Source organism: Branchiostoma lanceolatum, chromosome 1 (genome assembly GCF_035083965.1).
Source record: "Branchiostoma lanceolatum isolate klBraLanc5 chromosome 1, klBraLanc5.hap2, whole genome shotgun sequence".
Lineage (NCBI taxonomy): Eukaryota > Metazoa > Chordata > Leptocardii > Amphioxiformes > Branchiostomatidae > Branchiostoma > Branchiostoma lanceolatum.
In genome coordinates, this window is record NC_089722.1 from 24639360 (window position 1) to 24650367 (window position 11008).

General features: G+C 41.6%; 1 long non-coding RNA gene across 1 annotated transcript; it reads left to right on the forward strand.

The window, feature by feature from the left end:
* The first annotated feature begins 9016 nt into the window (after nt 1–9016).
* Nucleotides 9017–10841, forward strand: LOC136443660 (uncharacterized). Its single transcript, XR_010757186.1, has 2 exons — nt 9017–9271; nt 9765–10841. It is a non-coding gene; the product is annotated as an uncharacterized lncRNA (long non-coding RNA).
* Nucleotides 10842–11008: the final 167 nt, after the last annotated feature.

Genomic DNA, 11008 nt, shown 5'->3' on the forward strand with positions numbered 1-11008 from the left:
CTTTTGGCTCTCATGTGATCTCTCTTCATCTTCTTATGTATCTCTGACACCTGGAGACATCCCGACCTTGCCTACAAAGTTGTGTAAATTATAAACTATCAGGGACAGCGGTTGATAGAACACAACTTTACAGGTGAATAAAAGACAGGGGTACAATAGATAAGCAGGAAAGGTTACGAGTGACCAGATCATGTCAAAGTGCTACGTAGTTACCTATAAACTGGTAGCAATCGTAGCATTGTACGTTAAATATATTGTGGTCCACAGTACCATTGCCAAACCATTGAGAAAATAAAGCCAGACCACAACACGGTATGAGCAAGAAACAGCCTGTTAACAGGTCAAAGTGAATTTACACATAATCAAATGTGTGATGTGTCCTGGTTACTTCACATACCTTATGCTTTGGATCCCCATCATATATCCTTTGATCCACAGAAACTGATCTTGACCTCTTCTTTGCTATTTTCCCATATTATTCAACTTGGGTCCTCAAACATACAGACAGACTGACTGGAATGAGTTGCCTTACATTAAAACCATGTATAACTGTTCCTTTCACTACCTGCTGTCATTAGCTTCTAGTCTGGTCAAATCAGTCCCTACAGACTGTTAAGCGCCAACAGCTGTTAACAACCAACAGTTGCTAAATTGATTGATGGGCTTGGCAAGCTAAAGCCAACAGCTGTTGACAACTGACCCACTTACGCTATAGCTACTAACAAGCACCCAATAGAGGATAGGCCAACATAGCAAATATAGATTTCCCCATTACTTAGGCAAATTAAGTCCAATTTGCATAATTTGCACTTCATTGTATACAACCCTCTCTAAGCTACCTGCCAAGTAATTAACATGAGAATCTGTCGCTCCTTTCTTCAGTTATTCTCCTTTGAAAATATTTACAAACACGCCATTGCAGTTCCAGTGACACATACCAGGGGGCCCAAAATCGACCTTGACCTGTCTCCTCCCAGCACCTACCCACATACCAAATATCATTTCAATCCATCCACACGTTCTTCAGTTATGCTGATTTTAAGCTTCCGGTGACACATACATACAAACACGGTGACACAAACATACACACACGCGCACACACACGCAAACACAATAACTTCGCATGATTTGAACTTCAGTGTGTACATCTCCATCCAACCTACCAGCGTACCAAATAACATGAAAATCTGTTGTTCCTCTCTTCAGTTAAACCCCTTTAGAACATTTTTACAAATAGGCCATTGCAGTTCCAGGGACACAAACCAGGGGGCCCAAAATCGACCTTGACCATTCTCCTCCCAGCGCATACCCACATACCAAATATCACTACAATCCATCTACACGTGCTACAGTTATGCTGACTTTAAGCATACGACGACACCCATGCAAACGATTTACCGCCTTACTTATGCAAATTCGGTCTCATCTGCATAGTTTGCACTTAAGTGTGTACAACTTGGTCTAACCTACCTGTGTACCAAAGAACATGACGATCTGTCCATCCACTCTTCAGTTCTTCTACATTTAAGATTTTAACAAATACGCCATTGCAGTTCCAGTCACACATGCTAGGGGGCCCAAAATCGACCTTGACCTTCCTCCACCTAACACCCACCCACATACCAAAAATCATTTCAATCCATGTACAGGTTTTACAGTTATGGTGACTTTAAGCGACCGGTGACACAAACATACACACAAACACCAAACGCAAGCAAAACAGTATCTCCATGAAAAAGCCTTTTTTCATGGAGATAACAAATATGCGGGATTCCTAGTAATCTATTCATTTTTCACATATAACAGCTGGATGTCGACTATACACTGTCTATTGGTAATATGATCATGGAATCCTCTATCCCATGAACACAGGAAACACGTATAGAAAGCCGAAGATAGCTGGGCCAGAACGGTCTTCTGAAGAACCCTTGTGGGAAAAATAAACTAACTCAAAGGACCCAGTTCTGTTTATAAAAACAGCCAGATCTATCATCCTGGTTAGTTCACGGCTGATCAGAATGAACAATAACTAACAAGGACGGCATACCGGCTACTGTGACGACAATTCTCGTTTCTAAACTGCAATTCGTTATCTTAGGACACGACCTTAGAAAGAGTCGTCCGTACACGATCCCGACGTCCCCGAAGTTGTGGTGATGACAGTCTCCACCCGGGTAATTGGTTGATCTTTGGGCTGCCGCCATGATGTCTGCCATTAGTCTTAGAGGGGTCTACACATCTATCTGATGTGGAGGTACCCTATGGTGGACATGTGCCAATATTTAGTCTACATTAGGCAACTAGGACGTGTAACACCGTTTCCAGCAATGTACAGCACGTTATTCAAAGATTCTGCTAACAGTCCACCTATATGTCAATGCCATCTTCCTCTGCCTGCTTGTATTCTAAGATCCTTGCCCTAAGCCTAGCGTGTTGTTTGCAAAACCGTTACATTCAATTCTCCTCCCTGAAACTTTTACACTTCGCGTTTGTCATCATTAAAGCCCATCAAACATTTAGAGGATAATCCGCGGCTCAAGTGGAGACGGATCTCATTTCACGGTGTCTGCGCATGTCTCCGACGGGAAACTGCCAAGTTATGCTTTGCCCTAATTGCGCCGGTGCCCGTAAGGGGTGCAGTCCCGAAATTTGTCCCGGTGGACTGTCGGGACCAGGGTGTACCTCCCGGTGCTCGCTCACGGCGTCTATTTTTCTATTGGGTCCCGCGTTTAATTTAAGTCCGAATTAAAGTCACCGCGGGGCCTACCCCTGTCTGTTTTCAAAAACAACTATCGGGAGAGATATATTGGCTGTTGTTATAGCAAGCATGAAGCATTCATCCTGCCATGTAATACTAGTATTCAGCTGACCACCGAGATGCTGTAAAACAAGATAAATCTAGGAAGACCAGTTTTAAATGTCGGCCTTATTTGATTTCTTGAGTGAAATGTATGTGATTCCCTTTACATTGTAGTCTCGGTAACAGCAAATTATTCACAGACTTTTTAAGGAAAGAGCGAGATATTGCGGCCGCGTTTGACGGCTGGGCAATGCTTCGGCCACAATCGGAAAAAGGGCCCCGCCGGGTAGAAACTAATAACATGCGGTTGGTAAGTCCGTTCAATACAGCTACATGGTGCATCATCGTATCGTCTGTTCTATCATAACTTCGCCTGTACTCTGTTTTTAATCTAAATGGACCTTTACAGTATTTGAGGACGCCTTCACACCTAAGCTGGAGTAGAGGCGCCACCATGTGAGAACCCAGCACAGTGCAGCAACACTGTGCAGAAACCTTACTCCAGAAATCATCTATTATAAAAAGTAGCTTTCTTAAACCCTTGAGCGGTATCAATGACATAGTAATAGTCTCTGATAAACCTGGCAAGCAAACAGCCTGAATTTGCCAATGATCCGAACTCTAGCAACAACACCAGTACCGGTACCAAAGGATTAAAAAAGACTACGGCGAATCTCCAGTAAATAATGGCCGGGTCATATTTGGTTGATTCTGTCACAATCAGCTTGAAAATTCTACGGCATCAAAATTGTACGACGACTTACATATGATGAATGTGACCGCGGCGTTTTGTGCCAATGAGATAACTCGTTACATTGTACAGCTCATAGCTATACAAGTCTAAACCACCAACCAATCACTGACTTCAGATGGCCGGCCTCACATTTGTCATGTGCGCCACAGGGGGTATCTAAGTGGAGTCATTAGTTCACAGTGACAGTAGATGGCGGTTGTACACCTGTCGTCGTGTAACGAGGTGCCCGTCGGCAAATCACTTTTATCAGCTCTTTGGAATGCTTGTTGGGACAGAGCTAACATTTGAGGTGTTGTTGTTTTCATTTTTGTCATACACGAGAGAGATGATGCAGTACAATGTCTTCTAAAGTATCCAATGGTGACGATGATAACCCCAGGTTCAGCCTGTGTTTATGCGTGTTTTCGCGTGTTTTGGTAGTGCACGTTTTAAGAAAATCCTCCTCTCCTAGGAAAATTTACATTACTAAAAGGTACGAATGCAAAAAAAGGGGGGGGGGGAAACAATGAGCCGGATTCTGCATCTGCTTAGGAATTAGGCACTGACAGAGTTCTTCAAAAATAAGAAAAATTGCCTTGAAAGGTTAATGTGTCACCCTCGCAGCAGGGAGGGATTAGGCCCTGACCAAACACGGTTATGGAGCTCTTCATCATGGCGTGACACCTGTTGGCACGTCCCGGGTTCTAGGCTATCTGGGCATGGGAGTGTCCCCTCTTTTCTTAGCTGGTTGGAAAACAAGTATGGGCCACTGTCTGTGTTGTTTTTACCTTGATGCCGTATACCTTTAGCCTGGAATCCATCCTATTTAGCTTCCGGCCGCTACCCTAGCTCCGCTGCGCTACCCAAGCTCCGCTGCCGGCCAGAAGCTAAATAGGATGGATTCCAGGCTAGTATACCTTGTGTGTGTGTGTGTGTGTGTGTATGTGTGTGTGTGTGTGTGTGTGTGTGTGTGTCTGTGTGTGTGTGTGTGTGTGTGTGTGTGTGTGTGTGTGTGTGTGTGTGCGCGCGCGCGCGCGCGAGTGCGTGTGTGTGTGAGTGTGTGATCTTGGTGACTCAGTTTAGGTGTATGTGTACGTGTGTAGTGTGTGATCTTGATGACTCGGTGTATGTGTACGTGTGTAGGTTTAGATGTTTGTCAATAAAAATTACTACTTCTTTGAAACGGTTTTGATTGGTTTCTTCTGACGTATATCTAATGAATATTATCATCTAACATTATGATTTACTGATATCTATCGTTCCCTTGATACATATTGTATAAAAATGTGGATAAATAACATAGTCACAATAGCAATAATGATGTCCCATGTCACAAGTATCATTCACATTTTAGTCAGAATTCATATGGAATACAAAGTTGCATTCCCTTAGTTCTTCTCATGTTTATTTGCTCGATGCATTCTTCTTTTAAGCCCGTTTTAATGTACGCTTGATTAGATTCTCAACCATATCTCAGTATACTCTTATCAACTACTATAGAAGAGAGCCACATACTAGACGTAAGTAATTAAGGACATGGCGCCCGGCTAACTTTTGTCTAACAAAAGACGAAATGAAGAATGGGTCCCAGGGGAGGGAGGGTGACTACAGCAGACGGACCTTTAGGCCATACATGTGTACAAGATTGTCTCTGTGGAAGTAGATACCGGAAGAACTCGCGATAGAGCTTCAGGAAAACTAGCCTTCGTTTGTTCCTGACAAGGGTTAATGTTAATCTATCTATGCTTGTTTCTGTGTGTCACTCGCATGTATGAATTTTTGACATTCCTCTGTGCTGCAGACATGAATGTATGTTCTTGAATAAAATATCTTAGGGTATGGCTATAGTTATAGGGTATTGCTTAATGAATTTCGTTGTTGAGAAATAAGTCCATCATACGTATATAGGAGTTGCTATTGAACCACTCTTGCTAACACGGAGTATAAGTGACAGTTACCATAAATTAATATCCTTAATAATCCAAGGGACAGTCACTGCTTTCGGGCCTTGCTATAATGAAGACACCCGGTCTTTTGTTTGAGAACTACCGACACATGATAAGACATTTTTTTCGCCTTAAGGACACTCGGGCCCTTAATTGCATCCTTCTTCCATCTGATCAGGTTAAGAGATAAGAAGATCTTACCTCGGGGAAATATCTACATGTATTGCGTTCCTTAAGCAGGAAAAATTCTACAATTCTTCCGTGAAAAGAAATAGACGGTTCTCTTTCTTCGAATTCGGCGCCTCTAAAATACTAGTACTTTAAATGCAGAAATGTTCGCGGGGATTTAATTTCGCGGTAGAGAGAAAATGGATTATTCGCGGTGGTTTTGAGTTTGCATTTGTAACAATGGTAGCGCTACAGTCACACAATGGAACGGATTTTCGCGATGGTTTTAAGTTCGTGGTAGGGAGTTCACCACGAAAACCGCGAACATAAAACCACCGCGAACATTTCTGCATTTGCAAAGTCCATGTAGTCAGATGTATAATCGCAGATCAATCGACTCCGGTCTTTCTGCTGAACACAGCTTCGGGTCTTGTAGATCCAATGTCCTGCAAAACAACAATGGCCAGATTTGGGTTGCCCGAAGCAACTTGCGGGGTGTACTTTTGATCCATGATTGAAAACTCATAATGAATACGATTCCTTTGTTGGTGATTGTAAGCATTCTTTGCAGGAGGGCTACTAATTGTAACCTAAATTGAAAGTACTTAGTCTTCTTGATCAAAGAGAGGATGAAATACAAAGACTCTCATTAAGGAGTGTATCTTATTGACGTTCAGGAAGTATGAGCAGACAGAAGACATGAATGTATATGCTGAGATATGCTATCATTTCCAGTTTTTGTCACACCCTACCAACACACCAAATATGAAACCAATCCATCCAGCAGTTCTTGAAATATCTTGTTCACCAACACATGTGAACACACACACACACACACACACACACACACACACACACACACACACACACACACACACACACACACACACACACACACACACACACACACACAAACGCTACTGAAAATGTACCCTCCATGAAATTTTCATGGAGGTAATAACGAAAGAAAGTGCACTGTTCCTAGTTTGTCCACTGTTAATGTTACATTGGAGGATAATGCTACTTTCTTACACAAACTGCGCGCATTTTCCATTTTCTAAGAGAACAGTGAATCAGTCCTTTCCAGTGAACACACATGTACATGATAAGTATTATATCGATTTAACATGCAAGCAACAGTAATAGTGCATGCAATAGCAAGACTGCTAATCAAATTATATATGTCTTCACTAGTCTCATGGGCTAATCCTTTCTTCCTTGTCCTTTTGGACGCATTTTGTGAAGAAAGTAAAAGTTTTGAATGGTAATTATGTCCGCTCAATCTATCGTCTGAGCCCTTAATCCTACATGTTCATCCATCTATCAACTGTAAATGGCAAGTGATTCAATCATATACTAGAAGTGACCTACAAGATAGCCTTCAACATCCTGTAGCCATACCCATAATTTACTTAGGAAGTTTGCATAAAGTCTGAAGCCACAGACAAGCACAATTACAACTGAAATGAATCAATTGATTCAACGGTATTTTGGTTTTTCCTTTTCAAGCGATGTTATCTATCTCCCATTGTAGATTATCAGGAACATTTAGGATCATGTCGCCAATATTAATCCTTCATTAACCTAAGATGGATTATACTCCAGAAAACCACGCTTTGTTTTGGGAGTACAAATGGACAAAACAACCTTTCTCCTGGATTAAGATGAAACGAAGGCGTCGGTCTGGGGTACCTACGTTGTAGATGTAAAGATATAAGCCCATGCACATCAGGTCGTGTACTTTTTCTTAACCACTCTGTCAACATTAGACATAATCATGTGTTGCTACCTCTTCATCGCCAATATTACAAACAATCAAAATACATTAATTTTTCTTGGCGCTACAAGAAGAATAATCAGTCAGCCTAGAAAGAGATATTTCAAAGTTATCATATTGCAATAAAGGGAATAGAATCAATAGCGGGTAAAGTATATAATATATTGTAATGTAAGGTAAAAATTGTATAATTTTTACCTTACATTACAATTATGTTTTCATCCTTCGATGTTACACATGCCGGAAATAATGATACTTGATAGTGCTATTCCTCGAAAATGATAATGATGCAGTTTGTCAGATACTGATACATCTTTGACCTTCTGTTCACTTGTCACACAATAGTGTAACCCCTATTGCGAGGCTACTACAGAATAGTAGTAGTAGTAGTAGTAGTAGTAGTAGTAGTAGTAGTAGTAGTAGTAGTGGTGGTGGTGGTAGTAGTGGTAGAAGTAGTAGTACAGTCATGTAGTAGTAGTAGCAGCGGAAGCAGTGAGTGGTGGTAGTAGTAGTAGTAGTAGTATTAGAAGCAGCATTAGCAGTACGTAGTATATGTAGTCGTAGTAACAGCAGCAGCAGTATCAGTAGTAGTAGTAGTAGTGCACTGGAAGTAATGATAAATTCAACAGAAAGCTGCCAACAGAAAGCCCAATATCATCTTGTTTTTTTCCAACTTATGAGTAAACGAAGTACAACCTCGCTATTGTTGACGTTGTTGTACTAAAGTATTTCAAAACAAATGCGACGAGATGTAGAGATACCTGCGCTTACCTGTGCACAGACACACTACATTTGTCGGAATCTGATAACATTATTCAGTAGAACACGATCATATCAGCCCACAAATGTCAGGGATTGTAGAAGGAAGGTAGAAAATCATACTTTCCAAACTTGGCAACACAAAAGTAAATATCTAAAGAGTGTGATTTCGACTCTCCAAGCAGAGGTTGTTGGGGAAACTTGTGACCGTCTTATCATATGCCAAAAGCTGACAAAATACAGGGCATATGATAAGAATGTCACAATTTTCCCTATAGCCTAACAACCTCTGCTTGGGGAGTCGAAATCACGCTCTTTAAATATCTACATTTATGTTGCCAACACAGGGAAGAGGATTAATACAGATAAGGATGATTGAAGTTACCTGACAGATCTGGATGTTAGATGGAATACGAGGTCGTTGCTATCGTTCCTAAGCCTATAAACTGTTTTCCAACCTTGGTGAGAAACTGTGACTGCATTAAGCCTTCAATTGTCAGCATATCGTACGCATATTTGTCATGCCCGCCGCAGGGGGTCCTATGATTTGTGTAATTACTTTTTCATTACGTTTGTCCTCCCGGATAATTAAGGAGATGTGCCTGTGGGCTAACCTTTTTTTCTGTTCATCTCTAACTTTGTGTTTTGCGTTCGGATTGAATCGGGAAATGTTAGATGACGCGTCAGTGACGCGTAAAAAATTTTTTTGTAAAATCATGTGATAATTGATTTGCCCCAGTTTTGTGATATATCATTACGATTTTGTCACAGAGAGCAACATTTCGTTCGTTGGAGGCGCTACATATTTGTTTTTGTCAACTCCTTATGTGGACCACTAAGATAGCTATCAGTTCCCATTGTCTAATGATTATCTCGCCCGTCCATATAAAGTGACACCTACATGTGGATAATCAAGTAAACGGCGCCTGGCTATGATGCGTGGAAACAAAAGACGAAGTATGGGCCCCGGAGGAGGGGGTTGGCCGGCTCGCCGCCGCTCCGGGCAGTACAGGGCTGTCTTCCATCGGGACCAGACGGACGCCCGGCTGCGACAGGAGAGGGGCTCTGCTTCGCTCTCCGCCGTAAAGGTAGACTTCGTGTATGTTTGCTATGTTTGTTTTTGCTCCCGTTTATCCGTAGGACACTCATTCGCGATATCGGTCATTAGTATTTACATCAATACAATCGGTTGTTTCAATGTTGCTGAGTAAGTATATGTTTTAAGTATATAAGCGTGGCTTCGCCAGTACAAGCATTGCACTAACGTATGGATGTTACGCATGTACGTGGCTGTTGGAATCGGATCGATTGAATCAATTACATTATTTGCAGATGTATTTGCAGATAGATGATTTTTGTAGTTATATGTGTGCTATTTCTTCTGTCTGAAAAAGGGTCCTACATTAACGTATACTGAATCCTGAGAGTATCTTAGTGACGCCTAACTAAACTTGATCTTCCTCTAAAACATGGAAACTCAGGAAGGAATCTTTAAGTCTAAAGACGAAGACTCAGGATTAAGACAGCATCTTAAAACTTTCACTTAATTGATACACTGACTGTGTCTTATTGCTTGCCTAGGGTCTAAATATGGGAAGAGCGAGGATGGTACACCGAGTGGGTATTACGTGAGTCACTAAACTCAACAGAGCCATCAGAGGCCGAGGGTGTGCTAGTCACAAGAGCAACAAAAACATGCGGAAGTGTTGATGCCTAGCTGGTTATCCTTCATTCATGTGCGAAGTGAGAAACGTCAGTCCACGACGCCGCGTCAGCGAACCGATTGTGAAGTTTGGATATGGCGATGCGCTCAATACAGGCACGCAGACTGATATAAATCAAGGACACGGGACACCTGTAACAGTCACTCTGCTATTCGTATGTGAAAAGTTTGTTCGTGCAGGCTCCATAGCCGATGCCGATGAGATACTGATAGTGATGCCTGGATCAGCCCAGCTTAACTGATAAGTAGTAAACCTAAATAAGTATACATCTTTAGATCAATGTCCAATAAACGCAAATCATTGTGGCCATGTCATTGTCTGCGACGACGCCCTTTCAAAAATCAGTATACACGAGAAAAGCATGGGAAAGGAAGAAGCCAGATATGTGTGATGCTTAGCCTGTGTTTACTATGACAATCTCTCGTTGGCTAGGCCGGCCGGGGTTAACCGTCGGGCCGGCCGCTAGGAGCGCGATTTAGTCAGGCTATGTGGTGCTCGGGTGCGGACTTTGTTATACGTTGAAAATGTGCGATGATTTTCCTATCGAAATAGGGGGTTTAGTAGCTCTAACGACCCTTTGTGGATCGTTGAATCTTCATAAATAGTGTAATTAGAATACAATGAAACTTAGAAATCGTTATAGAATCTATTATGTTATGTGTTCTGTATTCGTTTTATCTCATTAGAGAGTTAGTTATGTTGCCCTTATCCACTCCGTCCATGTGAGAGTTACCATTGAGGTAACATGATATTCACTTGTTGTGATGATAATGTCTAACTGGTGAAGTGTGTAGTATTATATATATCTTTGTATCTGGGTGTCTTCTAGCTATGAATTACTCTAGTCTATGGTCATTGGTCTGACATTGCCAACTTATATTGACTATGTGGCAATAGAAACATGACAATAAAACATGGAGTGTTGTGGTATCAATATCTTGGTTTGTTTCATCTTTCTACCATCGTGTTACCGTATGTCAACACGAGACAATTAATTACAACATACATAAAAGACAACCACCTTTCGAGCTTCAAATTAAGGCTATACATCTGATCACATTTAATATGTTAGTGACATCTCGATCACAAGGAGTATGTCAA